This window comes from Nerophis ophidion, linkage group LG17, assembly GCF_033978795.1.
Source record: "Nerophis ophidion isolate RoL-2023_Sa linkage group LG17, RoL_Noph_v1.0, whole genome shotgun sequence".
Taxonomy (NCBI): Eukaryota; Metazoa; Chordata; class Actinopteri; order Syngnathiformes; family Syngnathidae; genus Nerophis; species Nerophis ophidion.
Window position 1 is genome coordinate 17,273,160 of NC_084627.1, and position 19,538 is coordinate 17,292,697.

The 19,538-nt window shown below is 39.2% G+C and overlaps 1 protein-coding gene across 2 annotated transcripts in view; it reads right to left on the reverse strand.

Annotated features, from left to right (window-relative positions):
- The window catches only part of brinp1 (bone morphogenetic protein/retinoic acid inducible neural-specific 1), a 521,352-nt gene that overhangs the window by 349,714 nt on the left and 152,100 nt on the right, over positions 1-19,538 (reverse strand). The window lies entirely within an intron of this gene.

Below are 19,538 nucleotides of genomic sequence, written 5' to 3' on the forward strand. Positions count from 1 at the left end.
TCAATGCTATTGACAAAGTGTTTTCCAGCATATGTTATTTTTATTCTGAAATTGTCATGTATCCATCAAATCTGCTGTTGAAACTTGGACTATATAACCAACATGTACGTTCATTGTAAATTAGGATCAGGACATGGGTAAGCATTCTTGCTTTTTATCCCGTATCCCTTTTCGGTGGATGCCGTTGCATGTCCGTCAAATTACAAAGAGTGATGAAGTGTTGCTATATATGTCTGCCGGAATAAATACATTCATTCATTCTGGTTCACGTGTCCTCACACTGTCCGTCTGTGTCACCCCAATTCCTAGCGAAGGGGATCCTTTCACCCCTAATAGGTGCCTCATTGTGCTGCATGATCACCAGGTGTCAGGATTAAAGACAGGCTGCAGACGGGAGTAAATAGCATTTTGTAATTACTGATAAACGGAGCACACCTTCTTCTCTATCCACTCGGTCCAGGTGTCAATGGGAGAACCGGTCGATTTAAGCTGAGTAAAAAAAAAAAAAAGAAAAAAAAAAACGGATTACTGCTGATATTGCACTTTAGTTGGGGGAATTCAGGCCCAATTGACCGACTCCGTGCTTTTATTCACCTTCCAATTGCCGACTCTTTTGAAGTGAGACGCCGCGCACCCGAGCAAAGGGCCCGCTCACAAAAGAGCTCGCGCTGCAACAAATCTGGTTGATACTACAGCGCTGTGGACATTGAGTACAGCGCCCGTGCCTGCACGCTCTTGACGGGACTGTAAACCCGCAGTGGCTGCACGACCAAGCTAAGCGGGGCCCCCTTTTTACTGCCGAGTGCTGCTCGACACGGCGGACGCGATACATTTGCCAGGACTGAACCGCTGCGATTGTTCATCAGTGCCCTCGGGAGTACCTGATGGAAACCAAAGGTGAGTCGTGGCCCGCAGCGCAGGACTGCTTGCTCGTTTGAGAGGAGACTCAGGCTATGTCTACACCAGGGGTGTCAAACTCAAATACAGAGTGGGCCAAAATTTTTAACTGAACAAAGCCGCGGGCCAAGGTTGAACAAATTAACCTTTTAATAGGGACCCAAACAAGTTTTGCATTGAATATTGAACGAGCAAGGCTTGTATAACTTTATAGTGACATGCAAAATCGATTTTGTGAATTGTGAATTATATTTATATAGCGCTTTTTCTCAAGTGACTCAAAGCGCTTTACATAGTGAAACCAATATCTAAGTTACATTTAAACCAGTGTGGGTGGCACTGGGAGCAGGTGGGTAAAGTGTCTTGCCCAAGGACACAACGGCAGTGACTAGGATGGCAGAAGCGGGAATCGAACCTGCAACCCTCAAATTGCTGGCACGGCCTCTCTACCAATCGAGCTATGCCACCCCAATATTTTCAATCAATCAATCAATCAATCAATCAATGTTTATTTATATAGCCCCAAATCACAAATGTCTCAAAGGACTGCACAAACCATTACGACTACAACATCCTCGGAAGAACCCACAAAAGGGCAAGGAAAACTCACACCCAGTGGGCAGGGAGAATTCACATCCAGTGGGACGCCATTGACAATGCTTACTATGAGAAACCTTGGAGAGGACCTCAGATGTGGGCAACCCCCCCCCCTCTAGGGGACCGAAAGCAATGGATGTCGAGCGGGTCTAACATGATACTGTGAAAGTTCAATCCATAGTGGCTCCAACACAGCCGCGAGAGTTCAGTTCAAAGCGGATCCAAGACAGCAGCGAGAGTCCCGTCCACAGGAGACCATCCCAAGCGGAGGCGGATCAGCAGCGTAGAGATGTCAAATAATTATCTTTTTTTATTTAACGCTTCCAGTAAATCTTTACAGTATATCAATTTCAGGTTGATATAAAGTTAAACAAAAAAAAATAAATAAATAAATGTTTTATGCCATTTCTTTCAAATATTGTAGCATCTCGGAAGAGTTAGTGCTGCAAGGGCTTCTGGGTATTTGTTCTGTTGTGTTTATGTTGGGTTACGGTGCGGATGTTCTCCCTAAATGTGGCTGTCATTCTTGTTTGGGGTGGGTTCACAGTGTGGCGCATATTTGTAACAGTGTTAAAGTTGTTTATACGGCCACCCTCAGTGTGACCTGTATGGCGGTTGACCAAGTATGCATTGCATTCACTTGTTTTTGTGTAAAGTCCGTATATAGTATGTGACTGGGCCGACACAATGTTTGTATGGAGAAAAGGCGGACGGGACGACAGTTTGTAGAGGACGTTGAATACAGTGCCTTTAAGGCACGTCCTCAATGATGTTGTTTGGGTGGAAATCGAGAGAAATTCGGGAAAATGGTTGCCCCGGGTGATTTTCTGCAAGGGTACTGAATTTCGGGAGTCTCCCGGGAAAATCGGGAGGGTTGGTAAGTATGAGTATTTGCGGTGAATGCTGTGTTATAATACCGGCGGGCCAACTCTAATGTTAATTTGATATTGCCTCAAGGGCCAAATTAAATCACACGGTGGGCCAAATTTGACCCGCGGGCCAGAGTTTGACACCCATGGTCTACACTAAGGAGGATAACCCCTCAAACCAGGGGTGTCCAAACTTTTTCCACTGAGGGCCGCACACGGAAAAATTAAAGCATGCGGGGGCCATTTTGATATTTTTCATTTTTTTCAAACCATAACAAAATATATGGATTTTGTTTGTTGGTTTTACCTTTAAGGGCTCCCGGGGACCATAAAGGGTGTAAGTCATTAAAATGTTAAAAAAAAGTGAAATAATATATATATTTTTTTATTTAACGCTTCCAGTAAATCTTTACAGTATATCAACTTCAGGTTGATATAAAGTTAAACCAAAAAAAAAAAAAAAAAATGTTTTATGCCTTTTCTGTCAAAGACTACTTTGTTTTTGATCTGAGCCGAGGATGTTGTTGTGGCTTGTGCAGCCCTTTGAGACACTAGTTATTTAGGGCTATATAAGTAAACGTTGATTGATTGATTTTAATAATAAAACTGAGATATGCAGTATTTCCCCACTGCCCAAAGCATTCAGAAAGCAATCTTTGATGTGAATTAGAGTCTTAAAAAGATCAATAATGCAGGACTCCTCTTATTTTAATGTATTATTATTTTTGAGGTATTACACTGAATACCATGAATTGATTAACGTGGACCCCGACTTAAACAAGTTGAAAAACTTATTCGGGTGTTACCATTTAGTGGTCAATTGTATGGAATATGTACTGAACTGTGCAATCTACTAATACAAGTATCAATCAATCAATCAATCAAGAGAAATAAAATCCCATTAAATATATTTGGGATCCAAAAGGTACCCCACTCATAAAGTAATACATTTTCATTAGTTTTTTATTTTATTTTTTTTACTTTCAACACTTAAGTGACGAGATCAACTTCAGATATATCTGTCGATTTTACGTTTGAACTATTTTACTACGTTTTTTTCTTCATCCTGCTCCTTCTCAGGAATTGTGTGAATTTAAATTGTATAATTGTGATAGAATTATGTATCGTTCTAAATGCACATCAATGAATGAGATAAATAAAAATGAAATGAAATGAAATGAAATGATTTTACGTTTGTTTGCTCGTTTTATGCTCTTTTGTCAAAGGAAACGTTGATGTATTTGAATGGCAAACACACAATATATGCAATATTTTCCACAGAAAACATTTAAAGTGAAATATTTGAAATTCGAACTTTGAATAGGTGAATAATTCATTATAACATTGTTTTGTGTGTTTTTTTGAGCAACGGCAAAAAAAGAAAAAAAATAGACACAAGAAAAAAAAACTGCCTACATGGCAGTTTTGTGTCAACATTGCAACTTTTACTCATTAGATTACAGCTCATTCCACTTTTTTTATGTTTTCTTTTAAATTTTGCGATAGCATTTCCAGAATGTGTGGCGGGCCGGTAAACAATTGGCTGCGGGCCGCAAATGGCCCCCGGGGCGCACTTTGGTCACCCCTGCCTTAAACGAATAATTATTTAGCCTAGGCCCCGTTTCAGCCACAGTAAACCATCGTTTAAGGTCCACATCCACAACATTCATTGAGCAGTGTGTCTTATATATGCAGTACAGCGTTTCCCCCACACCCACAATATTTTTTAGACTGTGGTGAAGTAGGCCAGCTTCGTCGCGTGAAGAAGCCTATAATTTTTGGATGTGTTTTCCGCTCCACATGCTGAATGGCAATATACGATATATATCTCGATATATATTCCATAAAGTAAAAACAAAACACAAAGTAAATATTGACATACTAAAACAAAATAATGACTAATTAAAATAATGACTTACAATAAGCGTTTGAAAATGCTGGGACATACTGACAGAGGCAGAGGCAGTAAAAAGCATAGCAGCTTGTTAAGACTTTAGTTTAGCACCAAATGATAATATAAATACATTTAATAAAGTCAAATACATATAAGGCAACAAGAGAAGTATCCTACACTTCTCTTTGGTAAAGTAGATCAGAACAGCTGATATGGGCATCTACATTAACAAGTTGATTTGCCTGAGAAGCTGGACAGGACAAAAAAAATCAAATACAATAAAAAACGTTTAAATATACATATATATATATATATATATATATATATATATAATTTTTTTTTTTTAAAGGCCTACTGAAACCCACTACTACCGACCAGGCAGTCTGATAGTTTATATATTAATGATGAAATATTAACATTGCAACACATGCCAATACGGCCGGTTTAGTTTATTAAATTGCAATTTTAAATTTCCCGCGAAGTTTCCTGTTGAAAACGTCGCGGAATGATGACGCTTATGTTGACGCGTGCTTGTGACGTTATTGGTTGGAGCGGACATTTTATCCGACCACCACTCACGGCTAAAAGTTGTCTGCTTTAATCGCATAATTACACAGTATTCTGGACATCTGTTTTGCGGAATCTTTTGCAATTTGTTCAATTAATAATGGAGACTATAAAGAAGAATGCTGTTGGTGGAAAGCAGTGGATTGCAGCTGCCTTTAGCAACCAAAACACAGCCGGTGTTTCTTTGTTTGTTGTGAAGCTTTAATATGGAACAGAGCGGTCAAGCGGACATGTTTCCCGAGCACATTTCAACTGGCAGGTTTCGGTGAGAAAATTGTGGTAATAAGTTGGCTCTTACCGTAAACATAAGCGGAGCTTGCGTCCTCCTGCAGAAGCTGTCAAAAAGTCAGCTGCGACTTTCTTGGCTCCTCCATGGCTTCCATCAGAGACACTGGCGGTCACTAAACCCCTCCAACTTTCAGGTATGACTTTATAATCTCACTAAAACACTAATAACACAATAGTCGGATAAGGGATTTTCCAGAATTATCCTAGTAGATGTGTCTAATTACATCTGAATCACTCTCATTGCCCTCACCTTTTTTTTTTTCTAGTGCTTCACTCTAACTTTCCTCATCCACGAATCTTTCATCCTCACTCATATCAATGGGGAAATTGGCGCTTTCTCTGTCCGAATCACTCTTGCTGCTGGTGGCTATGATTATAAACAATGTGAAGATGTGAGGAGCCCTACAACCCGTGACATCACGTGCACATCGTCTGCTACTTCCAGTAAAGGCAAGGCTTTTTTATTAGCGACCAAAAGTTGCGAACTTTATCGTCGATGTTTTCTACTAAATCCTTTCAGCAAAAATATGGCAATATCGCGAAATGATCAAGTATGACACATATAATGGACCTGCTATCCCCGTTTGAATAAGAAAATCTCATTTCAGTAGGCCTTTTAGACTTTAGTTTAGGCAGGGGCTAATATTATACTGCGGGAAACCCTGCAGTATATTATTAGTCAGCAGCAGCCTGTTTTCTTGCTGCCCTTAATGTCATCATGGATAAAACTAGTCCCCTTAAGAATAAAATACCGGAGATTGTCCTCAATCGATGCGGTTTGATGTGTGCGTTTTCCTGCCACACTAAACCAAAACCAAAATGGAGCCAGGTCAGTACCACCGTTATAAAACCAGCTGACCTCCACCGAATTTGAGCTCTTAGCCGCAATCATTCTAAAAACGTTCATTTATTTAGGAGGGGTATTTTTTTTTTTTTTTTTTTTTTTTAACTTCTCTAACAGCCTGTGTAAATGCATGACTCAGCGTTTTCACCGTTCCGGTGGCTATTTTCGTGTCACTTAATCCAGGATGCAGCCCGCTGCACCACTTAGTCACTGCTCGTCGCGTGTGGAGACTCAAAACAAGAGAAGTGCAATTCTTCTCCCGGTGATGCCGCAGTATATAATACAACATTCCATAAATCAACACAAGTTCTCTGCTGAGCTGTTTCATCGAGAAGTCAAAGTTGCTGCTCTACATTGGCAGCAATGCAGGGGAAAAAGAAAAAAAAAAAAACACCAAACACTGAGAATAGAAACAACCCCCCTCAAATTATATTCCCAGTGTGACACTCTAACCTTGGCGGAGAGGATTTTCACGGTCAGAAAAGGGAAGCGGTTGGTTCAGCGGGGTCGTTTTAAATTAAGGAAGGGCTCAGTGCGACGTCAAAATATTTTTTTATAATCTCACATTAAGCCCTAAATCTGTCCCCATAAATTTACCACACCGCACTGATATTTAATTGTATCCAGCCAGTAAATATTCAGTGACTGATCCATGCTGACAGCTGGCCTAAGCCTCGTTCTTGACAAGTAAACTCTACCTCATGACGGACCTGTATCGTTCCGTTCTGAATAATATGCACAACCCAAAACCAGTGAAGTAGGCACGTTGTGTAATTCGTAAATAAAAACTGAACACAATGATTTACAAATCATTTTCAACTTGTACTCAATTGAATAGACTGCAAAGACAAAATATTAAATGTTCCAACTGAGAAACTTATTTTATTTTTTTTTCAAATAAGCATTAACTTAGAATTTAATGACAGCAACACTTTGCAAAAAAGTTGGCACAGGGGCATGTTTACCACTGTGTTACATGGCCTTTCCTTTTAAAAACACTCAGTAAACGTTTGGGAACTGAGGAGATCAATTTTTGAAGCTTTTCAGGTGGAAATATTTCCCATTCTTGAACAACCTTAAATTGTTCCACAGTCTGGGGTCTCCATTATGGTAATTTAGGCTTCATATTGTGCCAAACATTTTCAATAGAAGACAGGTCTGGACTACAGGCAAGCCAGTCTAGTACCTGCTCTCTTTTACTATGAAGCCACACTGTTGTAACACATGACTTGGCATTGTTTTGCTGAAATAAGCAGGGGCGTCCATGATAACGTTGCTTGGATGGCAACATATGTTGCTCCAAAACCTGTGAGGACCTTTCAGCATTATTGTTGCCTTCACAGATGTGGAAATTACCCATGCCTTGGGCACTAATACACCCCCATACCATCACAGATGCTGGCTTTTGATCCTTGCGCCTATAACAATCCGGATGGTTATTTTTTTCTTTGTTCTGGAGGAGACCACGTTCAAAAATAATTTGAAATGTGGACTCGTCAGACCACAAAACATTTTTCCACTTTGCATCAGTCCATCTTCGATGAGCTCGGGCCCAGCGAACCCGGCGGCGTTTCTGGGTGTTGTTGATAAATGGCTTTCCCTTTGTATTGTAGAATTTTAACTGTCCCTTACAGATGTTGCAACCAACTAATTACTGACTACACTTCACTCAACACAGACATCATCAAAGCTCACCTTTTAGCATTCACACACATCAGCAACATTTTGAAACAAAAACGAGGTGCTAGAAGAAAAGGTATACATATAATCTATTTTTTTGTAGCAGCACAGGAGAGCGTTATGTACAAGTTTCATTTTTGAATACCGTTTGACATAACTGTGGTGCGTTCAAGGACCCTGGAATAAAGCTTAAAACAGAGGCGTAACTACATACTGTACTTCTTAGATGAGCTTGGGCCCAGCAAAGCCGGCGGCGTTTCTGGGTGTTGTTGATAAATGGCTTTCGCTTTGCATAGTAGAGTTTTAACTTGCACTTACAGATTTAGCGACCAACTGTAGTTACTGACAGTGGTTTTCTGAAGTGTTCCTGAGCCCATGTGGTAATATCCTTTACACACTGATGTTGGTTTTTGATGCAGTACCGTACCGCCTGTCGGATCGAAGGTCCGTAAAATCATCGCTTACGTGCAGTGATTTCTCCATATTCTCTAAACCTTTTGATAATTTTACGGAAAGGAGATGGTGAAATCCCTAAATTCTTTGCAATAGCTTGTTGGAAAATGTTCTTAAACCGTCCGACAATTTGCTCACAAAGTGGTGACCCTCGCACCGTTCTTGTTTGTGAATGACTAAGCATTTCATGGAAGTTGCATTTATACCCAATCATGACACCCACCTGTTCCCAATTAGCCTGTTCACCTGTGGTATGTTCCAAATATGTGTTTGATGAGCATTCCTCAACTTTCTCAGTCCAATTTGCTAATTGTGCCAGCTTTTTTGAAACATGTTACAGGCATCAAATTCCAAATGAGCTAACATTTGCTAAAAATCACAAAGTTTACCAGTTCGAAGGTAAAGTATTTTGTCTTTGCAGTCTATTCAACTGAATATAGGTTGAAAAATATTTGCAAATCATTGTATTCTGTTTCTATTTATGATTTTTTTTTTTTTTATATGAACATATTCAATTTATTATTATAATCCTACTTGGTAAAAATTTATTTTTAACATGGTCAGGTCTGGAACCAGTTAGACGTGATAAATTACTCAAAGTTTGACTTTAAGTTGTTATTTGTTAGCCTTTAAATGTATCATACGAAAACAGCCTGCCAGTTAGCGCCTGCTTCTAATTTAAGGTCCCGTCCTCTCTGGCTATAATTAGAGCATAAATGGCCAGCAATTTGACAATCTGTAAACTTGTTTACTTTACAGAAGAAGGGAAATGAAGAAAATTCTGACCATGGTGATTCCACCCAAACGACTGACCTGACTTCATTGTCTCATAACGACTGTCGTTTTGCACCATGAAAGTGCGAAACCATTCTCGTTGGGGCATGTCTTCACCTTGGAGGGTAAACACTCTGGGTCCGACACATTCTCTCGAAATAGAGCTGTCCTGATTAGTCTGTGAGCATGAACCGACAAAGCCTGCTCAGATTAGAGCTGAAATATTATTTTTAGGCTATGTTCACAATGCAGGTGAAATGCGATTATTTTTGCCCTTATGTGATTGTATTATGTCAATATGAACAGTAAAATTACAATTTGTTTATTTTTTTAATAAGACCCAGGCATCTTTTGTTCGAGTTAGAGAAGTAACACTTACTGCTATGATTACAAACAGCAGTGAAATTACAGATACCGTTTCAAATTTTAATTGTCGTAAAACCGTATATGATTACCGTTCTTTGGAAAAAATCACAATGTGAAACTCTTAATTGCCAGAAAACATATTTGCCAACCTTGAGACCTCCGAATTCGGGAGTGGGGTGGGGGGATGTCTATAAGTTCAAGTATCCATCCATTTTCTACCGCTTATTCCCTCTCGGGGTCGCGGGGGGCGCTGGCGCCTATCTCAGCTACAATCGGGCGGAAGGCAGGGTACACCCTGGACAAGTCGCCACCTCATCGCAGGGCCAACACAGATAGACAGACAACATTCACACTCACATTCACACACTAGGGCCAATTTAGTGTTGCCAATCAACCTATCCCCAGGTGCATGTCTTTGGAGGTGGGAGGAAGCCGGAGTACCCGGAGGGAACCCACGCATTCACGGGGAGAACATGCAAACTCCACACAGAAACATCCCGAGCCTGGATTTGAACCCAGGACTGCAGGAACTTCGTATTGTGAGGCAGACGCACTAACCCCTCTGCCACCGTGAAGCCAAGTTCAAGTATATATATATATATATATATATATATATATATATAAGTTCAAGTATATATATATATATATATATATATATATATATATAATTGATGTAAAACCTCTTCTCACTCCTGCACTTACCAAAGGCATGCAGTAAAAATTTTAAGTGTGATGTAAGCTTGGACCTTAAATCCTACTGAATAGCTCTTAATCTTCTCCCCTTTATGCGATTTCAAATTACCGGTATTGAAATCAGCCTCCTCCATTTTGAAAATGATGACAGGGGAAGTGTCACTCGTGACGTCACGAGTTTGACCAGGCGGTAATACGAAGCATGCGCTAATTATTTTGCGAAGCGAGTTTGACCCGGCAGTAATTCAAGGCAGGCGCATACTATATACCCTGCGGCAATTCAAAGAAATACGATATATATATATATATATATATATATATACATATATATATATATATACACACATATATACATATATATATATATATATATATATATATATTTGAGCTGTCCTGGATGAACTGAATTTTTTTTTTTCCAATCATTTTGGAACTTGCAAGCGCACTTCTTCTTCTTACTCGTCGTCGCCATGTCTCTTCTTCGCTCTTCTGCTTCGTCTTTGTTATGTTTTTTGGACATTACTACTTGCCGTATTTTTGAAGCAATGCAGGATGGGGAATCCGGGTCTTGTGTGTCAGTGTATTAATGTGCCGGTTGGAATAAACACATGCTGAGAATTAGCTCCGTGCCTGCCTACTTTATGAGTTATAGATCAATTTATGGATAACGGAGACATATATAATAGTCTCCTTTTCAGGTGAGAGAGGACGCTAAAGGCACTTTCTTTAAGGCACGCCCCAATATTGTTGTCCGGGTGGAAATCTGGAGAAATTCGGGAGAATGGTTGCCCCGGTATATTTTTGGGAGGGGAACTGAAATCTGGGAGTCTCCTGGGAAAATCAGGAGGGTTGGCAAGTATGCCTGAAAAGCAGTTAGCGGCTAATCATTAGCCATGAATTGATGAACGAGGACAAGTTGAAAAACATATTCAGGTGTTACCATTTAGTGGTCACTTGCACGGAATATGTACTGTACTGTGAAATCTACTAATAAAAGTCTCAATCAATCAATCAAGCCATTTTAAATGCTAACATGAATACATTAGCGTCTTTCTCCATTACAGACATAACCCGTTGTGCCTTTGATATTAAGAAACGCTGTAAAACTTTTGCAAATTTAAATATTAAGACAAACCCATTTAAATGCCTAAGTAAAAATAATATGGCTCTTAAAGAAGCCAGAATGATATTTAATGTTTGTTCTGCCAAGAAAGTATATTGAGTGTTTCTTATGTATTTGTATTTTTTTATTATTAATTGTGATTTTTTGGTCACAAAGGCGGCTACATAAAAACGTTGGATTTAACAAAAAATATAAATCATACTTCCGACCCTGCAGTCCATTTGCGATCAATTCAATGTTCTGATAGTCCAATGACTTTGATGAATTATAACAGGGGTCCCCAACCTTTTTTGCACCAGCATTATTTTTTACGGACCGGCTTTCAACGTGTGGCTGGGAAATACAACAAAAATAAGTGCGTAAAAATTTCAACTGAATTAGTGGGAGCTCCGGGCTGGTTTCTTTGCGGTGAGATGGCAGGTTAATACCAGTGTTTCTTAACAATAAGTGCCATAAAATACATGTCCCCAGCTGTGGTCCGTATAGGCTGCTGTGTTACTCAGTTGTACTAAACGTTTCCACCACTTGTGGCAGTAATGTCAATATCAAACAAACAGAAGAAGTCTGGAGCTAAAGTCACAGAAAAATTTCTCAAGCCCAAAAATTATGACTAAAATTCTGTACTGTAATTTGATTTGCACACAGTTAATTTAAGTAATATATATATACTATTAATAACTATTATATTTTTCAATTAGAACATATTTTTTTAGCATTATGTAATGGTATGTACATTAATGTTTCATCCGTTTTTATGTGCCCCTTCTTTCGCAATATAATTGATTAGTATCTATTTCCGTAATCAGCCTTACTTAAGCCTTGATAGTAATCTTTGTGATGGATAACTGGTTTCATATTATTTGACAAGCCTGTAAGTTGTTTGGAAATACTTGTGAAATAGGATTAAAATCAGGAGTAAAATTACTTATTCAGTTTTCAATTTTAAGTGAACCCAGGGCCCCTCTGCAGGGGAAAGTTAGGCCCTAGGTCAAAATGGTTAAGAAACATTGGTTTATACTACGGTTGTAGTGTATACCAATATTAGTATAGTACCGCGATACTAATGAATCATATTCGGTACTATACCGCCTCTAAAATATACCAAAGGATAAAGCATACAGAAGAATAAATGATTATAACATTTTAACAGAAGTGCAGATAGAACATGTTAAAAGAGAAAATAACCAGATGTTAACAGTAAATGAACAAGAAGACTAAGAATTCATTTTCTACCAATTGTCTTTAATAATTTTGACAAAATAATAGAATGGAAAATGACACAGTATGTTACTGCATATGTCAGCAGACTAAGTTAAGTGCCTTTGTTTGTTTACTTACTACTAAAAGACAAATTGTCTGGTATGTTCATTAGTTTATTTAAGGACAAACTTGCAATAAGAAACATATGTTTAATGTACCGTAAGATATTTTGTTAAAATAAAGCCAATAATGCCATTTCTTGTGGTCCCCTTTATTTAAAAAGTATTGAAAAGTATCTAAATACATTTTCGTACCGGTATCGGTACCAAAATATTGGTATCAGGACAACACTATTTTATACTATATACCATCAACCTGCCAGGGACTGCGGATGGAAATCAGCATTTGGCTACAATTTTGCACATTTACATGCAATATGTTCATTAATGTGCGCCGTCCCATATAACAAAGATATAACTGTCAGGCTTGCCACTGACAGTTTGTTTGTGTTTTAGTTTTTCCTCTGTATCTGTTTAGTATTTCCTGTTTTTAGTTCCTGTCAGCGCTCTTATTTTGTCTGTTTCCTTTTTTCCCCCCTGTGCCCTGTTTTCCCCTCAGATGCGGCTGATTGGCACCTGGTCACACCTGGTGTCAATCAGCCCGATCCTATTTTACATGCTTTGTTCCTCCAGTCAGTGCTGGATTATTGTCACGTATTGCATGTCGCTTCTGTATTGTATTGTCGCTCCTGTCGTGTCGTTGCAGCGTAGCGGTAAGATATAATTCGTTAGATGCTTGAAGCTTACAGATTTTTGTTCCCGGCTTCCTATTTTGTCTTTGTACAACACATTCTCCGAGTGCTGTTTGGTTTGTGCTAGCCTCCATGCTAAGCCTTTTGTTTTTGCTAGCTTCCATGCTAAGCTCCTTTTGTTTGTTATCCGCTTCATGCACGCTTTTTGTTGCACCCCTTTTGTTTGTTCTTGTTTAGTTTTAATTAAATCATGTTTTCTTATTCAATGCCTGTCTCCATCTCTGCATCCTGGGGTTCGTCACTAACTAACTTTGACAGTAACAAATGTAACAAATGGTGACTTCCCATCTATGAACAAGCTTGAACAAAAATTAAGTCATAGAAAATGTCGTAGTTTACAAATTTTTTTACGTGTTTGTACAGCCCGGTAGCAAATGGAAGTGGTGGCTAGCGACCACTGAATACAAATATTCACAGGCAGGTTTATCCAAAACTGCATTTATTTTTTTAGCTGATATCCATCAAAAAACTGAGCTAGTCCAGTGTTTACTCAGACACGAGCTCCGTTTGGATTAATTTTTTTCCAACGTGTTCACTTTTTTCCACCTTTGATGTCAAACAAGCTATACATTCATTTCAAAAACCGGCAATCATAAATCGTTACCCGAACATAACATGTCAAACTGCCTAGAACAGGGGTAGGGAACCTATGGCTCTAAAGCCAGATGTGGCTCTTTTGATGACTGAATCTGGCTCTCAGATAAATCTTAGCTGACATTGCTTAACGCGATAATTATGAATAATTTTGCTGGTAATCACAGTGCTAAAAATAACGTGCAAAATATAAAACATTCTCATGCATTTATATTCATCCATCCGTTTTCTACCGCACCTGTTCAAGAAGTCGCATTAATGGTGGGGGGGTTGCAGCTTGCTGCGCGGTCGTTCTCCCAGGAAGGCAGACAGACTACTCGGGACATCGCATTTAGGTAAAAACATGATTTAATTTTAACAAAAAAAATATACAAACAAAAATTGCTCACAGCGGAGTCACAACTTGGGCTAAAGAAAAAAGCTAACGCATAAACAGTCTAAGAACATAAATCAAACAAAACTTACTTGGCATAGCATGAAGCACGAAACTATGGAAAGGCATGAAACAAGTCAGCACAGGGCGACTGACTGGCAAAGACGAGCTTAAATACTGCCTCTGATTAGTGCTCGGTAAGCAGGTGAGCGGGCATTTTGTCCACCAGAGACAGGTGGATAAAATGAGTAACCAAGGAAACCAGACAAGGGAGTGGAAAAAAAACAGGAACTTAAAGAGTCCAAAGGACAAACAGCACATGGCCAAACAAAAACATGATCAACAGACATGACATTTTATTTATTATTGGTTAGCTTCAGAATAACAATGTTATTAAAAAAGAATAAGAGACTTATTATACTCTAAAATGTTGGTCTTACTTAAAAATGCACGCATTTAGTTGTATTCAGTGTTAAAAAATATGATATGGCTCTCACGGCAATACATTTTGAAATATTTGGCTTTCATGGCTCTCTCAGCCAAAAAGGTTCCCGACCCCTGGCCTAGAACATGTAGGCACTATTGGATCAATATAATCAGTATTAAATTTGATTTTATGAAAATTCCCCACCCTCAGGCGAGTCGAGTTGAAATTCAGGGATGCTCTAAGCCCTCGGGTGATTTTTATTTTTTTTCCCTTTTTGCCCGAATAAACACAACTGTTTTATTTACATCCAGGATAATAAAACGTTACATCAGTGAGCAGGAAAAGGACAGGTCGTCATACACCCCCGCCTCCATTACCTATTCTCCGAGTGCTGATTACATGGATATCGTTGAAATTAAAGTAGGCGATGGGATGCGAGTGTGGCGAGCGCTACCATAGCAACAGCTGACAGGAAGTAGCACCCATTGACCACAGTTATGCATTAATTGCTATTCGATCAATGTTTCCCCCTTAGGTTGGTTGTGACAGGATGTGGTGCTTTGGCCGTAAAGTTCACATGCTGATGTGCTTATGGCTCGCCTATTGGGAGGCGTATAATGTCAATGAAGAATTTATGCTGCTATTTAATGTGCACTGCAGTACATGCGCTGCACTGCTGAAACGCTCTACAGCAGGGATATTCAACTCAATTATTTTTTGAGGGAGCACATTTCCAAAAAGGAAAGAGAACCAGGGAGCCGAAATTCTACCTTCGCTATACATTCCTATTTTTGTATATTTCCTAACACCAGCGTCTTGTACAGCAGTGTTTTTCAACCTTTTTTGAGTCAATGCACATTTTTTCCCATTGAAAAAATCCAGAGACACAAAACCAACATTAATCATTAAAAATGAGACTCGGTAGACAATAAAAATTTGTTGTCGCAATTGTTGGATATGACTTAAAACCATAACCAACCATGTATAACTATAGCTCTTGTCTCAAAGGAGATGTACTGTCACTTATTTTGACTTCGTTGCCGTTTTCCTGTGTGTAGTGTTTTAGTTCTTGTCTTCCGCTCCTATTTTGGTGGCTTTTTCTCTTGTTTTGGTATTTTCCTTTGTTTTAGCAATCAAAAATATGTCAGTTAGTTTTAATCTTTCTTTGTGGGGATATTTTTGATTGTCATGTCATGTTCGGATGTACTTTGTGGACGCCGTCTTTGTTCCACAGTAAGTCTTTGCTGTCGTCCAGCATTCTGTTTTTGTTTACTTTGTAGCCAGTTCAGTTTTAGTTTTGTTCTGCATAGCCTTCCCTAAGCTTAGATGCCTTTTCTTAGAGGCACTTACCTTTGGTTTATTTTTGGTTTAAGCATTATACACCTTTTTACCTGCAGGCTGGCCCCCGCTGTTTCCGACGGCACACCAGACTGTATCTCACGGCACACTATATATATATAGTGCATTTTTATTTTATTTTCTTGTTAACCCTGGTATGGGCCCTTTTACGCAGAACTCCTGAAAGCTGACCCATCCCGCCCGAAACCCAAATGTTGCCGCACTGTTTGCATAAACGCTTCATACGGTCAGATGCACTAAAAAATTAAAAGTTATTGGATGGATTTAGTTAAAAGCTTTTATTTTACATTACACATGCATATACCTAAAGGTTTTTCAAATGTTTAAAAATGAGACTTACATATCTATACAAATCCCCTATTTGATTTGGTTTTGTTTAAAAAAAAATAAATCAATATTGCCAACAAATTCAAATGTAAAGTATGACTTTAACAAATCATATTACCCATATTTATTTACTTAAATATGATTGTAAAGTTAGTTTTTTTTTATTTCCTAAAGAATACTTTAACTGATACACATGATGATCGTCAGTGAAAAATATAAATCATAATACATCATTATTATTATGATTATATTATAACTAGTGCATCTACGGAGGTTAATTATTCACGTCTTTAAAACGTTGTTACACCTCTGTTTTTAGCTTTATTCCAGGGTCCTTGAACGAACCACAGTTATGTCCAACGGTATTCAAAAATGAAACCTGGACATACCCTGCGATGAGGTGGCGACTTGTCTAGGGTGTACTCCGCCTTCCTCCCAAAGTAGCTGAGGTAGGCTCCAGTACCCCTGCGACCCCGAACGGGACAAGCGGTAGAAAATCGATGGATGGATGGCCATAACTCGTTCCCGTGCTGCCACAAATAGATTGATCACATTTATACCTTTTTTTATTTAGCACCTCGTTGTTATTTCAAAATGTTGCTGACATGTGTGAATCCTTAAAGGTGAGCTTTGATGATGTCACGACGTCTGCGTTGAGTGAAGTGTAGTCAGTAACTACAGTTGATCGCTACATCTGTAAGGGAAAGTTAAACTCTAATATGCAAAACGAAAGCCACTTATCAACAACACCCAGAAACACCGCCAGCTTCGCTGGGCCTGAGACGTTGTGTCTGGATTATTCTTGGCGCAAAGTTCAAAAGCCAGCATCTATGATGGTAGTGGGGTGTATTAGTGCCCAAGGCATGGGTAACTTACACATCTGTGAAGACATTAATGCAGAAAGGTACATACAGGTTTTGGCGCAACATATGTTGCCATCCAAGCAAAGTTATCATGGACGCCCCTGCTTATTTCAGCAAAACAATGCCAAGCCACATGTTACAACAACGTGGCTTCATAGTAAAAGAGTGCGGGTAGTAGAACGGCCCGCCTGTAGTCCAGACCTGTCTCCCATTGAAAATGTGTGGTGCATTATGAAGCCTAAAATACGACAACGGAGACCCCGGATTGTTGAACAACTTAAACTGTACATCAAGCAAGAATGGGAAATACTTTTACTTGAAAAGCTTCAAAAATTGGTCTCCTCAGTTCCCAAACGTTTACAGAGTGTTGTTAAAAGGAAAGGCCATGTAATACAGTGGTAAAAATTCCCCCTGTGCCAACTTTTTTTCAATGTGCTGCTGTTATTAAATTCTAAATTAAATATTATTTGAAACAAAAAAAATTGTCAGTTGTAACATTAAATGTTTTGTCTTTGCAGTCTAATCAATTGAATATAAGTTGAAAAGATTTCAAATCATTATATTCTGTTTTTTTTACGAATTACACAACGTGACAACATCACAGTTTTTTTTTTATATTAACGTTCATTATGTTGTTGTTTTTTATAATTTAAATAAAACTCTACAAACATACAGGGGCCCCGGTATACCTCCACTTCAATGCCCCTGTCCCCTGCAGAGGCACCAGTCCGACATCTTGTCTACTGAATTATTGCATCTGTTGGAAATGGTCGCTATAATAAACAAAAGCAAATCCTAATAGCCTCTTCCGTGTGAAACGACTGACATAACATACATTATACACCGCAAGACTCAAATTGGCTTACAAAATGAAAACCCTGCACGTTTACAGCAAAGAACAAAAACGTTCCTCTTCAATGCCCTCGCTTAGGGCCGCTCTCTCATCACCCGCAAACACGTGCGTCTCTCTAACCTGACAATAAATCAGCTTTCATTCACATTTACGTACCCCCGTGTGCAGCTCACCTGTGCACGAAGTGCAACGGATAATCATAAAAAAACATATTCACTATATTGCTAAACATATTTGGCCACCTGCCTTGACTCACATATGAACTTGAAGTGCCATCCCATTCCTAACCCATATGATTCAATATGACGTCGGTCCACCTTTTGAAGCTATTACAGCTTCAACTCTTCTGGGAAAGCTGTCCACAAGGTAACGGAGTGTGTTTATAGGAATTTTCCACCATTTTTCCAAAAGAGCTTTGTTAGGTCACACACTGATGTTGGTCGAGAAGGTCTGACTCTCAGTCTCTGTTCTAATTCATCCCAAAGGTTTTCTATCGGCTTCAGGTCAGGACTCTGTGCAGGCCAGTCAAGTCCATCCACACCAGACTCTGTCATCCATGTCTTTATGGACCTTGCCTTGTGCACTGGTGCACAGTCATGTTGAAAGAGAAAGGGGGCCTGCTCTAAACTGTTCCCACTAGGTTGGGAGTATGGAATTGTCCAAAATGTTTTGGTATACTGGAGCGTTCAAAGTCCCCTAAGTGACCAAGCCCAATTCCACCATAATTCCTCCTCCATCAAATTGCACAAAATGCAGTATGAAATGTACCGTTCTCTTAGCAACCTCCAGAAGCGAGGACATTTCACGACTGGTTTTGTTGCACAGGTGGCATCCTGTGACAGTTTCACACTGGAAATCATTAAGCCCCTGAGAGCGGCCCATTATTTCACAAATGTTTGTACAAACAGTCTCCATGCCTAAATGCTCGATTTTACACACCTGTGGCCGGGCTAAAGGTTGTATTATGAGATTTTTTTTGTTTTTTTTACATTTAAAACACTTTCCTGTGGTGTATATAACGTATTTTCTGGACCATAGGGTGCACCGGATTAGATGGCGCACTGCCGTCTATTCAGGTCTATTTTCATACAGAAGTCGCATCCAAGGGGTCATATTATTTTTTTCTACATTTTAAAAAACTTCCTTGTGATCGACATAACATGTAATGGTAGTTCTTTGGTCAAAGTTTGGAAATATTATGTTTTACAGATCATTTTCAAGTCGCTTTTTGACAGTCGCTTTAGGATGCCTCGTTTTGTGGGCAGTCTTATATACGTGGCTCACCTTCAACAGTGTCTTTTCTCCGTCATTTTTGTTGTAGCAGTGTAGCGTGCAAGGACGGGAGTGGAAAAGGTGTCAAAAGTTGGAGCTAACTGTTTTAATGACATTCAGACTTTACTTCAATCAGTAACTGAGCAGCATCTCCTCAGCCGTGGCTCACTAGTGCAATAAAAATGCTGGGAATGTGTCCCGTGAAAAAACACCCAACCCGAACTCTCTAATAACTAAAGTTCCTTGGGTGAATAATGTAAACTCACTACACCGGTATGTTTTAACGCTTTCATGGCGAGTTTACTGCCAGATATAAGTTAGAACTTTACACTACTTTTTTTTTTTTAGCAATGGCAACAGTGGAGGATGAATGTCCCATAACAAGAAGATAAACACTACGGGGTCGCCACGGAC